We start from the raw sequence: 13,414 nt of genomic DNA on the forward strand, positions 1-13,414 counted from the left end.
CTTTTTATGTTTGTATAAAGGGGTATTGGCACAAAATGTCCTTACCTTTCATGTTGATTGTGAAAAACGTCTTTACCTTTCATTTTTTTAACATTTTTGCCCTTATTTCAACGCTTGGTTGCGCAAAACATCATTTTCCCTATTTTTGAACGTAAAATGACAATTATACTCTCTTATTTAAAAAAAAACCAAAAAAGAAAAGAAAAATAAAGCACAAATTACAATCATACTCCCAAACGTTTTGAAAAAATATAAATCAGTCCAATAAATTATAAAAATTAAAAAAATCATCTCTTTCTTCTCTCATCTCCCTCTTCCTCCCCTCCTCCTCCACCACCAAAACTCCACCTGCCGGTAAAAATCTAAACCTATAAAGTGAAAGCATCTCACCAAAATCTAAGCCTGTAAAACCAAATCGGAATGACACTAAGAAGAGCAGTAGAAGTGTGCTTGAGAAGAATCGGCAAACATTAACAAAAATGAGCAGAAAACTAAAAATCAAAGTTCAGTCTGCCATTGAAGATCCTATTTCCTCCGCAAAACCTAGTTCATACAGCAAAGTAGCCAAGAAGAGTAGTGTGGTTCCACTGAAATCAAAGCCTTTTTCTTCGCAAAGGCTCTAGAACTGTATCCAGTTCTAATCGAGCAGGGAAGACAAAAAATATATTTAGTCGAAGGAAACATTGTGGAACTCTGTAGATCTAATTGCAAATGAGGAAAAGGAAGTGGGTTCTAACTCTTCTGATGCAGTCGTTCAGCAGCAAGAGATGGAAAGTGAACAGTTGAGAGTTCTTGCAGATATGGATTATGAAACCCTAGCGAGCCTCTACTTAAGTGTGAAGACATAGAGAGTGGAGTTTTGGTGGTGAAGGAGGAGGAGGGAAGGAAGAGGGTGAGAAGAGAAGAAAGAGTTGATTTTTTTAATTTATTGGACTGATTTACATTTTTTCAAAACGTTTGGGAGTATGATCGCAATTTGTGCTTTATTTTTCTTTTCTTTTTTGGTTTTTTGTTTTAAATAAGAGGGTATAATGTGCATTTTACGTTCAAAAATGAGGAAAATAATGTTTTGCGTAACCAAATGTTGAAATAAGGGCAAAAATGTCAAAAAATGAAAGGAATGGACGTTTTCCACAATCAACATGAAATGTATGAACATTTTGTGCCAATTACCATTTGTACAAATGTTTGCAGTTTAGTACTTCACTGTAATAATTATGTGTTTGATTTTTCTCTATCTTGAATTGGATTGTTGGAGTTGATTATCTATCAATTTCTTCTCTGCCCCAAAAGTTAAAAGAGTACTGAGATATGTTATTAAAGTATTTTTTCATAAAGAGGGCTCGACCCACAAATCAACTTGCTCTGGGCCTAGATTCAGCCAAAATGGGTTGAGTCTGTCGTAGAACACTAGAACCAGTCAACCCGATCCTTTTGATTCTTCTAGTGGACCTAAGGTGCTAAAGTTTGAACAACTTCGTAACTGATAAGAAGGTGAGACGTGCGTATAATCGTTGAAAATTTTAAACCAGATGATATAACACAAACGTTAAATAAAAATAGTTGAATTTGAAAAGACGAGAACACGATCAAAAGTTATCGATTTTTCAAATTTGGTGCAGAAACTAACAAAAAGAAAACTTAAGGGAACTTTTACATTATCATAATATGGAGGGGTAATTGTAAATAACCAGAAAATTTATATTGCCGCTATCGAATTTTTCACCCGCCAGGCGCCAAGAGAATAAAACGACCGGACGTCCAAAGTGACGTTAAATCCAATAAGTATGAATTGATTTAAAGATAATCACTTCATCTTTTGCCCCGGCCCGTCAACGGAACTGGAGCTCAAGCCTGGCCTCTCGGCATTAGTCACCGGTGGCTCCTCCGGCATCGGAAAAGCACTCGTTGTAGCGCTCGCGCAGAAAGGAATTTTCAGTACAATAATCGATTTATCAGAAGAGAAAGGAAAGGAAGTTGCATCATTAACCGAAACTGAATTTTTGAAGTTTAGCGTGAAACCAGAATTTCCAGCGGTTTTATTCATCAAATGTGATGTCACTGACACAAGTGAGTAGGCACAATTCAGATTATTTCTCTAATAATCAAATGCTAGTAATGAGTGGTTTTGCATATTTTTTTCCAATTTTTTTTTTTCGATGAACAGATGAAATTAAAGCGGCTTTTAGGAAGCATATAGATACCTACGGAGGATTGGATATATGTATTAACTGTGCGGGAATTGGAAGTTCGATTCCTTTTGACGAGGACCGAACTGATGGCGGTAAATCTTGGAGACTTACTGTTAATGTCAACCTCATTGCAGTTATTGGCTGCACGCAGATTGCAGTATGTTTCTAAATCTGTTAATTCTCAGTTTGATTGGAAAAGGGTCGAGTACGTATTCATGAAATTGAATTGAGCAAGCCCCTATTGTGCTGAGTTTTAATTCATCAATGTAAATTTCAGCTTTGTGGATATTGAATGTAAACTGGGGAATCGTGGTTAATTCTGTAACACGCAGTAATTTCAATATGGTGCAGATTCAAAAAATGCAAGAAACTAGAAAACCTGGTGTAATCATTAACGTTGCCTCTGCTTCAGGACTTTACCCACTGTATACTGATCCTATTTATTCTGGTTCCAAAGGTTTGTAGTTCTTTGCTAGTCGATATACTTGATATTTTATTGCCTTCCCCAGATACATTTATGATTTAATCGATCTTTCCATTCTGTCTATACTTTTCCGTGCACATTTTAGTGTAATTTTTGGTCCAGTGAATGACAAAAAGTTCCGCAGGAGGAGTGATCCTATTCACCAGATCACTTGCTCTTTACAAGCACCAAGGGATCCGAATCAATGCACTTTGCCCTGAGGTGAGTTATGCTTTAGCTTATTTGTTTGGCTTTTAAATTTTTTTCAACAGAAGGAAAACCAAGAACACATTTTTGCTGCTGGCATGTCTTAATTTCTTATAAGGGAAATTAGTGTTGTAGAATGAACTATATGTTTGCTCTTCACATATCTAATCCAAGCATAATTTGTTGACGCCTAAGATCTGGTTCTTTTGTGACTACTGAAAAGGAGATGAATAAATCAACCAAATTCGACAAGCTACATGAATTGCTTCTTTCTGTGTTAAACTCCCAACCGTGAAACAATATCTATTATTTTCTGTTCGCATTCCCTAGATTAGTGATGAAGATGGATGTTCCTTAATTTATTCGGAGATTATGTTCTTTAAGTCATTAGAAGTTTTATCTTCCTTAATTAGGTTAGGTTTTGTATTCTGCTTCTATTTGAACACTTCAATATGTTCATTGTTAGGATCGATTGTTTTTGAATATTATATTTTCAACAGTCATTGAAGACTGTTCTTTAAATAGCCACCCAGTCACTTATCCATGCACGAATGATGCTTTTGTAATTCCGTATTTATTCTTGTTTACACTTCCGCATACATCAATAAGTATTACTGTAATTCACATTTTGACCAGTTAAAATTTAGCCAATATCTATCATCTCGAAAGTGATGTGGGAAATGTATAGGATATTCAATTTTTTTTTTTTTTTTTTAATTGTTTGAGCTGTTATATCAATACTCACTACTGTAAATTTTCATAAAAGAGTCAATTAAGTGGCCATTAACTCTATTCTACAGTTTGTTCAAACTGAGTTGGCTTCGAAGATGGATCCTAAATTTATTGAGCTGTCGGGTGGCTTCGTGCCTATGGAAATGGTTCTGAAAGTTAAACTTTTGCAATTTATTTTGCCAGGACAATTACATGTCACAGAATGTAGCTGATGTAATAAATTTCCAAAAATCTAAAGGAAAGAGGAAGAGCAAAAGTCCCTTCTCGTTTACCTTCTAAATGAATTTAAGAACAGGTGTTTCACGGTGTGCAACTTTCATTAAATAGCTAAATGTAGTCGTGAAGCTATAATGCGCTGGCATGATTAATTGCCACCACTTTAGCATCTAGACATTGTTTGAGTCACGAGTTGATAAACTACTGGGGTAAAATCACAACTTCTAGGTGTTACCTATTATATCTAAAGATGAATACTCGTTTCTTCTCTAAACAACTAAGTCTCTACACTATACAGTAGAAATTGGGGATAAATGTTTATGTCAAAAATATTAATGTTGCAAAACTTGCACCTTGACAGGTTTCACTCTAAAATAAAGGTAACATAGCTCAGGTAATGAAATTGAGATGTTCTTCTTTTGCAATACTTAGTGGACATACACCTTTGTTTTGGATGTTTGAGGGAGGTGCAGTGGAGGCTAAGGCAACAAGAATGAACTGAACCGGGGGTTTCCAAGTCGATGTTATTTCGGAAAAGTGTTATAGAGTGTCATTTTAAGACTTCTTTAGATGATGTTTAAGTGATTGGTATTCGGTTATAAGAAAATGTTCATTTGCAGAACAATCACACACCCATGTGGGATAAACTTTTTGTATTTCAAATTAGTTTGCATCAAGTAGAGATAGTGGTAAGTATTATGCACTCTTTGAGTTGCAACCCATGTTTCTAGATTTGTCGTTTAACTTTCAACTTGTGCAGGTGCTTTTGAGCTGATTTGTGATGAAAATAAATCTGGATCTTGCTTATGGATATCCAACAGAAGGGGCTTGGAGCACTGGGGAACTCCTCAAGAAGAAGGACAATACAAGATTTCAAGGAGAAAATCTCCAGATGCAGTCCCATTGAATATTCAGATGCCCCAAAATTTTGAGAAGATGTAAGAAACCATATCTCCAGGTTCTTGCATTGTACATTGGCTGGACCATGTGTATTTTGAACACCACAAACTACCATGTGGGCACAAGAAGACGTGTGCTCAGTTTATTGCCAAATGTCTTATTTGATTTGATTTTTTTTTTTTTTAATATGTATTTCTTTGATCTTGTCCTTTAGAATTGTTCATACTCTGAGTCACAACTTTCGAAGTGCTACAAGTGTGGTATGGGCCCCATTGAGATTGCCACTGAAACCAGACGATGTTCTCTTGAAAATCATTTATGCCGGTGTCAATGCTAGTGATGTACGTTTATTACTATGATATATAAATCTTGGTATTTTTTATATTAAATGAAATTAAGATATCTAAGTTCAGTGTCCAAATTTTTTAAATAAGAAAAGTAGCCAATTTGCCTTGCCCGTCTTATGGTAAATATACACAAATTGAACATTGCATCTGGCATGTTTTGGTTGTTTGATTGGACTTGTACAGGCATCATAGTTTCAAGTTTGATTGGATTGATAAGTAGAATACACTCATAAATACACATATATAGCGTACAATGATTAACCTCTATTTAACTGGATGTGTAATAATGCAAAGCATTTCATAACAGGTGAATTTTAGCTCAGGACGGTATTTCAGTGGGAACAACAAAGACATTGTATCCCGCCTTCCATTTGATGCTGGCTTTGAGGTGAGGAAAGAATCCTAAGTTATTTGTTAGTTAATAATGATAACTAATGATTATTTCAGAAGTAGATTAGTCTAGCATCAATTACGTTATTCTGTTTATGAATTCTGATAAGCACTGATTCTGAGTTACAACCTGAAATTCTTCATGTGACTCATAACTCTATGTTTTTTCAATTACATCCAATTATCTCGTCGTTAAGGTTTGTAGTGCTGAATGTCATTTCTTCTAAATCTTGTAATCCCTTTTGTTTCTCAAAACAAATTGTTTCTTTCTATTTTTTACTGTTTCTGAATAATATTCACTTTCCTAAATTAGAATCTTTACTGTTTCTGACTTTATTGACACTAAGAACAACGATGATCTTCGAAGTCTATTATTTACCATTCCAGTCATTTCCAATTGAATGTCATGGTGTTATTTGAGTCATGGCAAAATTCCTACATTTCAAGTTATTGAATGTCTTAATCTGATTTGATCATTATTGAAATTGGTTATGCAATAATTATTCGGAAATTGTGAAAATAAGCCAGTTACACTTAAACTAATATATACATAGACAGACTGATGCAATCTGTTCAAATCTTCAGGATGCTTTACAAAATGGTAGTTTTTTCCATTATACTTCTGTTCTTATATTAGATTTAGATGTCTTCAAGACATTTCTTTCACATTTCTTTTCTGTTTGTCAATTCAGGTTTTAACCCAGTACACTATATCTTTCTATTGGTAATATATTAGTCTGAAAATATTTTCTCTTTAAATTGTCCATGGTAAAGAATCTTCCCATCATTTAATGCTTCTTTCTATTTTCATTAGAATTAGAAATCGTAATGCCATTTTTTTTGTGTTTATGGAGTCAGGAATGTTTTGATTATTCTAGATCACATGATCCTTTTGTGGGGATTCACATTTGTAATTTTTTTATATACAGGCAGTGGGAATAATAGCTGCTATAGGTGATTCCGTTAAACACTTAAAAGTTGGCACTCCTGCTGCAATTATGACATATGGAAGCTATGCTGAATTCACATGGGTATAACATTTCCAATTGTTAGATTTCTGGATATGGCAGTACTTTGTTCTTTGTCCTTTTTTCCCTTTATCTGAAGGTAACAATACGAATAGGCCTCTCCTTGTTTTAGGTAGCCTCAAAACATATCCTTCCAGTGGCAAGACCAGATCCAGAAGTTGTTGCCATGCTCACATCTGGACTAACAGCATCCATAGCTCTAGAAAAGGTATTATTTCCCCTCATCTTTGAGATTCTCTTTTCTTGTCCTCGTTATTATTTTATTTCTGCTACAATTTCACTCCCTAATTTGTAAATTGACTACATTCTGATCATAAATGTACCGCCTTTATAGCTAGTGGAAGAGAATTTGTTTATTTTGTGGGATGCATTTTCGAGCATGTTTTGAACATAGAATTGTTAAACAATCCAAAGAAAATAAAGAAGAAAAAGGAGGAGGCTAGGGTTGCATTGATACTACGTAATTAATTGAATACTAAAAGATGGTTTAACCTGAATACAAAGAGAATAAACAAAAGAAACTAAAAAGGACTATTCTACCCTTAATAAATAAGAAATAATCCTATATTTCTTAACATCTCCTCTCAAACTCACGATGCGGCAGCTACAAGCATCGAGAGTTTGCCAACTAGAAAATGAAAACAAGAAATAGAATGCGACTTGATAAGAAAATCTGCAAGCTGCAAAGAAGAAGAAACAAAGGGCAGAGTAATTGTGCCATGCTTGAGATGATGACGAGTAAGATGACAATTGATCTCAATGTGCTTAGTTCGTTCATGAAAAATCGAGTTGTGAGCAATCTGAATAGAACTTTGGTTGTCGCAATACATAGGAGTGGGATGAGAAAGAAAAACTCCTATATCTGCAAGTAACCAACGTAACCAAACAATCTCTTTAGTAGTAGATGCCATGGCACAATATTCTGCTTCGGTGGAAGATTGAGAAACAATAGATTGTTTCTTGCTTTTCCAAGAAATAAGAGAATCACCCAAAAAGATACAGAAACCAGTAACAGACTTTCGATCTGTGGGATCACTGCCATGATTAGCATCAGAGTATGCACGCAGCTCCAAGAAGGAGGTGGATGGAAGTAACAGACTCTGAAAGACTATACCCCGAAGATATCGCAAAATGCGAAGAACAATTGCCCAATGAACTGTAGTGGGAGAAGCAACAGACTGACTAACAATATGAACAGCATATGCAATATCTGGACGAGTAATAGTGAGATATACCAAGCTCCCAACAATAGTACGGTATAAAGTAGGATCTGACAAAGGTAAACCGTCAAAAGAAGAATACTTCGCGTTAACCTCAATTGGAGCATCAACAATCTTATTATCAGTAAGTCTTGCCCTCTTAAGAATATCTGCAACATATTTTGACTGAGAAAGAAGATAACTTCTGGGTGAAAAGGCTACCTCAATACCCAAGAAATATCGTAGAGAACCCAAATCTTTCATTTCAAACTGTGTAGCTAACTCTGTTTTCAAAACTAAAATACCATCAATATTATCACCAGTAATAATCATGTCATCAACATATAAAGATAGAATAATATGACCTGCATTAGTGTTCTTAACAAAAAGAGCAGAATCATGACTACTAGAAGCAAATCCAAGGGAAGAGATCACAATAGAAAATTTCTCAAATCAAGCACGAGGTGCTTGTTTGAGACCATACAACGCTTTCTTGAGCTTGCAAACATACCCAGAATCATGTGAAACACCAGGAGGGAGTGCCATATAAATCTCTTCTTGAAGATCTCCATTTAGGAAGGCATTTTTAACATCAAGTTGAGAGATACGCAACTGACGAACCGAAGCTACTGCAATAAGAGTACGGATAGTATTTTTTTTGCAACAGGAGCAAATGTCTCCTCATAATCCATACCATACTGTTGAGAGTATCCCTTTGCAACCAACCTAGCTTTGTATCGCTCAATTGACCCATCAGAATTAGTCTTGATCTTATACACTCAACGACAACCAACAACACTCTTACCAGGAGGTAAAGTAACCAAATCTCAAGTACCAGTCTTATGCAAAGCAGAAAGTTCCTCATCTATGATCCAATAACTCAGAAACTTTATGTGTCTCGTCATGTTTTTCTCGAGCATATACCTTTCTTTTCTATTCCATCCACTACTAATAGTCTGACTAGATCTTATTCATATAGATCCTTTTTTCTGACAATCCTGATAGTTTGTCTTTTCAGGAGCCTACTACTTCAAATGTCCATTCTCATGTTCCTACCCTGTTGTCTTTACAACCAATTCGCACTAGTCATTCCGCAGGTACTGACACTTTACTCTCCGGCACACCTAAAGCGTCCTCTTCTCCTACGGTCCCTCAAGCTTCGTCTGAGATTGTGGATCTGCCTCTACGTTAATCCATACGCATTTATAAGTCTACAAAGTTACCAGATTTTGCTTATTCTTGTTATTTTTCATCATTTTTTACCTTTTTAGCTTCTATTCATTGTCTCTCTGAACTCTCTTCCTATAAAGAGGCAATTCTTGATCCTCTTTGGCAGCAAGCTATGGATGAGGAATTTTCTGCTTTGCATAAGACTGGTACTTGGGATTTGGTTACTTTACCTCCTGGTAAGAGTGATGTTGGTTGTCGTTGGGTGTATAAGATCAAGACTAATTCTGATGGGTCAATTGAGCGATACAAAGCTAGGTTGGTTGCAAAGGGATACTCTCAACAGTATGGTATGGATTATGAGGAGACATTTGCTCCTGTTGCAAAAATGACTACTATGCGTACTCTTATTGCAGTAGCTTCGGTTCGTCAGTGGTGTATCTCTCAACGATACCCCTTTTTACCTTCATCATAACCAAGAAAGACACAAATAGCAGATCGAGATGACAACTTGCTGCGTTGTACATGAGGACGAAGAACAAAACAATTACAACCAAAAACTCTAAAGAGAGAATAATCAGGGGTATACCCATACAACTTTTCGAAAGAAGAAAATCCTGAAATATGAGAAGATGAAATTGTATTAATCAAACCTACAGCAGTAAGAACAGCTTCACCCCAAAACACACTAGGGACAAATGCAGACAACAAGAGAGAACGAGTAGTTTCAACAATGTGCCAATGTTTTCTTTCAGCAACACTATTTTGCTCAGGAGTATCTGTACACGAAATTTGGTGAATGGTTCCATCTAAAGCAAGCAGCTTACAAAATTTATTAGAAGTGTATTCCACACCCAAATCACACCTAAAACATTTGATAACAGCAGAATGTTGAATTTTAACAAGAACACGAAAGGCTAAGTATATCTTAAAAAATTCAGAACGATGTTTCATTAAATAAATTCAACAATAACGAGTGTGATCATCAATAAAAGAAACATAATATCGAGACCCTCCTTTTATGGCAACAGGAGAAGGCCCCCATATATCAGAATGAATCAAATCAAATGGAGAAGAAGAAACAGAAATACTTCGATTAAAAGGTAAAGCTGAAAATTTTACCAGTTTGCATCCACTACAATCAGAAATATCATAAGGGTGTAAATTTTCTAAAGCCCCTGTAGAAGCTAAAAATCTCAAAGGAGACGATGAAATATAACCCAGACGAGAATGCCATAAATAAAAACTAGAAGAACTCAAATGAAATGAAGACAAATCAACACTAGTAGCAACAGCAGCAACTGGCACTTTTAGCTCATCCAAAATATATAGTCCACCCTTCCTACGGCTTGTCCCAATCAGCTTCTAAGACTGCAGATCCTGCACATAACAAGAAGAGGAAAATGTGACTAAATTACCAGAATCACATAACTGACCAACAGAAGTAAGATTTAATGTGAGTTTCGGAATATGATAAACATTAGGGAGGGACAAGTGAAGTGTGACAACAGAACCAACACCTGCTAATGGCATAGGAGTGCCATCAGCAGTCATAACAGCAATAGAGGACGAAAGGGACACAGAAGCAAAAGACGAAGAATCTGGAGACATATGATGTGAAGCACCAAAATCCAAGACCCATATAGAATGTGTATTACCTGAAGAACTATGAGGCAATTGACCTATGGAAGAAGTAGACATGGCTTGAAGCTGTAAGGAGAGAAACTTCTGAAATTGCTCAGCCAAAGTACTAGGATCAGTGAATGGACCTGATGAAGCTACTGCTGCAGTATTAGATTGTGGTGGTCTATGAGCATTAAATCGTGATTAGTTGCTAGGCTTCCAAGCTTGAGATTGCTGCTGTAATTGATTCGACTGTCTCAACTTAGGATACTGAGCCTTCCAATGACCTTTATGCTTACAGAAACTGCACTCGTCAAAGGCAATTCTTGTGTAAGGTTTATTTTGATTATTAGAGGATGGCTTAGAAGACACTAATAATACAGAAGGATTAGAAGCAGAAAGAATTCCATTTCAGCATAGGACTTAAGACGTATTTCTTCAGCTAATAACTCGCTGACAACCGAGTCAACAGAAGGAAGTGGAGAACGGTGCAAAATTGAACCTCTGAGTCCTTCAAAATCACTACGAAGTGCCGTTAAAAATTGTACCAAATGTTGCTGCTCTCTACGAGTAATATAGGCAGCACATGCCTTTAATTCTGTCGATTCTGTAAGGGCCAATTGATTCCAAAGATCTGTCATAGCAGAATAAAACTCCTGAATACTCATATTATTCTAATGAAGAGCTCGTATATCATTCTCCAATTGATATTGCTTTGCAAAATTTGACTGAGTGAATAATCTTTGCAGATGATCCCAAACCTCCTTTGCTGTCTCATATTTAGCCAACTCTCTACCTATGGAATGCTCCACAGAGTTGTTAATCCAAGTAATAATTTTTGAATTGTTTGATTCCCAAGCATCTATCAAAGCAGCATAACCCTCATTGGTATTCTCAGGTTTCACAGAAGTTCCACTAATGAATCCCCACATCTTTTTACTATTAAGAAAATTTCTCATCACGTAACTCCATTACGAATAATTCTTTCCATCCAACCTCACACTCACAGATTGAAGCGAATCGTCTCTTTCAGTAGCCATAATAAAAAAATAATAGATTGCAGAAATACCAAATTCAACAGATTGCAGAAAAAGCTGTGTTTGAGATTAAGTTTTGTCCCATGAAATCTGGTTCTGATACCATATTAAAAAATCCAAAGAAAATAAAGAAGAAAAAAAAGGAGGCTAGGATTTCATTGATACTACGTAATTAATTGAATGCTAAAAGATGGTTTAACCTAAATACAAAGAGAATATATATAGGCTAAACAAAGGAAACTAAAAAGGACTATTCTACCCTTAATAAATAATAAATAATCCTATATTTCTTAACAAGAATTACATTACTAATTGTCCTTTTTCCATTTTTCGTTTTGCAGGCAGCACAAATGGAATCTGGAAAAGTAGTTCTTGTCACAGCAGCAGCAGGAGGGACAGGGCAGTTTGCTGTCCAGGTACACTTTTTATGATACAAGAATGTTTGCGAAAAGAGTTTCTAATTGTTTTCCATTGGAAGAATTTCGATGTCAGGTTACAATAAAGCATATAAACCTTATACCAAGGACCTTCCTTTTCGAATTCCTCAAATTATATCCATGATTGGATGTTTTAGGAGATCAATATATTCCCTCCTATTATATTTTAGAGGTTTTTACTGTGACGTAATATGTCTTAATGCAGCTGGCAAGGCTAGCTGGAAATAAGGTTGTTGCTACTTGCGGAGGAAAAGACAAGGCCAAGCTTTTAAAGGATTTGGGAGTTGATCGAGTCATTGACTATAAGACAGAGAATATCAAAACTGTAATTCCCTTGAAAAATTATTTATTTTTTGGTTTATACCCATCATAAGTGAAATTTTGCCTTCATAGTTGCCATTTGAGTATGCAATGCATAAGGTCTCGATCTTATCATTTATTTCCATTTTTCCCAGGTTCTAAAGGCCGAGTTCCCTAAAGGTGTTGCTATAATCTATGAATCTGTTGGTGGGGAAATGTTTGATCTGTGCTTGAATGCTTTGGCAACATATGGACAACTTCTTGTGATTGGAATGATTTCTCAGGTTCCAAGTTTATTCCATGCCCATCGACTATGTTTTCTTCATTTTCAGCACCAATAGCTTGCATTTCTCTTTCCCATTTCAACTTTCAATCTGCGTTTCTATATATTTATATATTATAATAAGCTTATCGGTTTTAGTATCAAGGAGAACATGGCTGGTAACCAAGAAATTATACGGGACTGTGTGAGAAGCTTCTAGCAAAGAGCCAGACTGTGGTATTCTACAACTTAATAAGTTCAACGCATTGATTTCTTAGTAATTGAATTTGTTTCAGGGCGAGAATACCTTCTAAGGATTAAAATTAGAAGATATGATATTCAATATGCATTCTATTTCAGGCTGGCTGTTTCTTAGCACAATATGATCATCTGTGGCAACATCATCTAGATAAGCTAGTCCGTCTTTATAACTCAGGGAAGCTCAAGGTAAATCTGCTTTTCTGGCCTTTCTTTCTTTTCTTTCACTCAGATTGCTTTGGATCTTGAGGGCATCAAGAAGTTTCGATAGCTATTCTGAACGTTGAGCTGCCATTATCTATCGAAGAGTTTTTTTCAGTTTATGCATTTTTATTTAGGGTACTCGGTCTCCGTGTGACAGGTTGCCGTAGACCCCAAACCATTTTTAGGTGTTCGTTCAGTTCCGAATGCAGTTGACTATCTTCATTCCGGCGAAAGTGTTGGCAAGGTAAAAATTTATTGGAATGTTTCTTTTATGATTCCTTTTTGATGCTTTAATGTTTAAATCGAAACACTTTGCAGGTGGTTGTCTGTATTGACCCAAAATTTTGTCAAAACTTGGCAAAATTGTGAGGGCATAATATTTGAGCACGTGAACAACTTGAGTTGTACGTGAAGGTGTAACTTATTTTATTTATAGTTCAAAATACTCTTAT

The 13,414-nt window shown here is 35.8% G+C and overlaps 1 pseudogene; it reads left to right on the top strand.

Annotated features, from left to right (window-relative positions):
* The first annotated feature begins 1,796 nt into the window (after positions 1-1,796).
* On the top strand, positions 1,797-13,412 carry LOC111376629 (annotated as a pseudogene).
* The last annotated feature ends 2 nt before the right edge of the window (positions 13,413-13,414 follow it).

The sequence above is a fragment of the Olea europaea genome, chromosome 3 (assembly GCF_002742605.1).
Source record: "Olea europaea var. sylvestris chromosome 3, O_europaea_v1, whole genome shotgun sequence".
NCBI lineage: Eukaryota > Viridiplantae > Streptophyta > Magnoliopsida > Lamiales > Oleaceae > Olea > Olea europaea.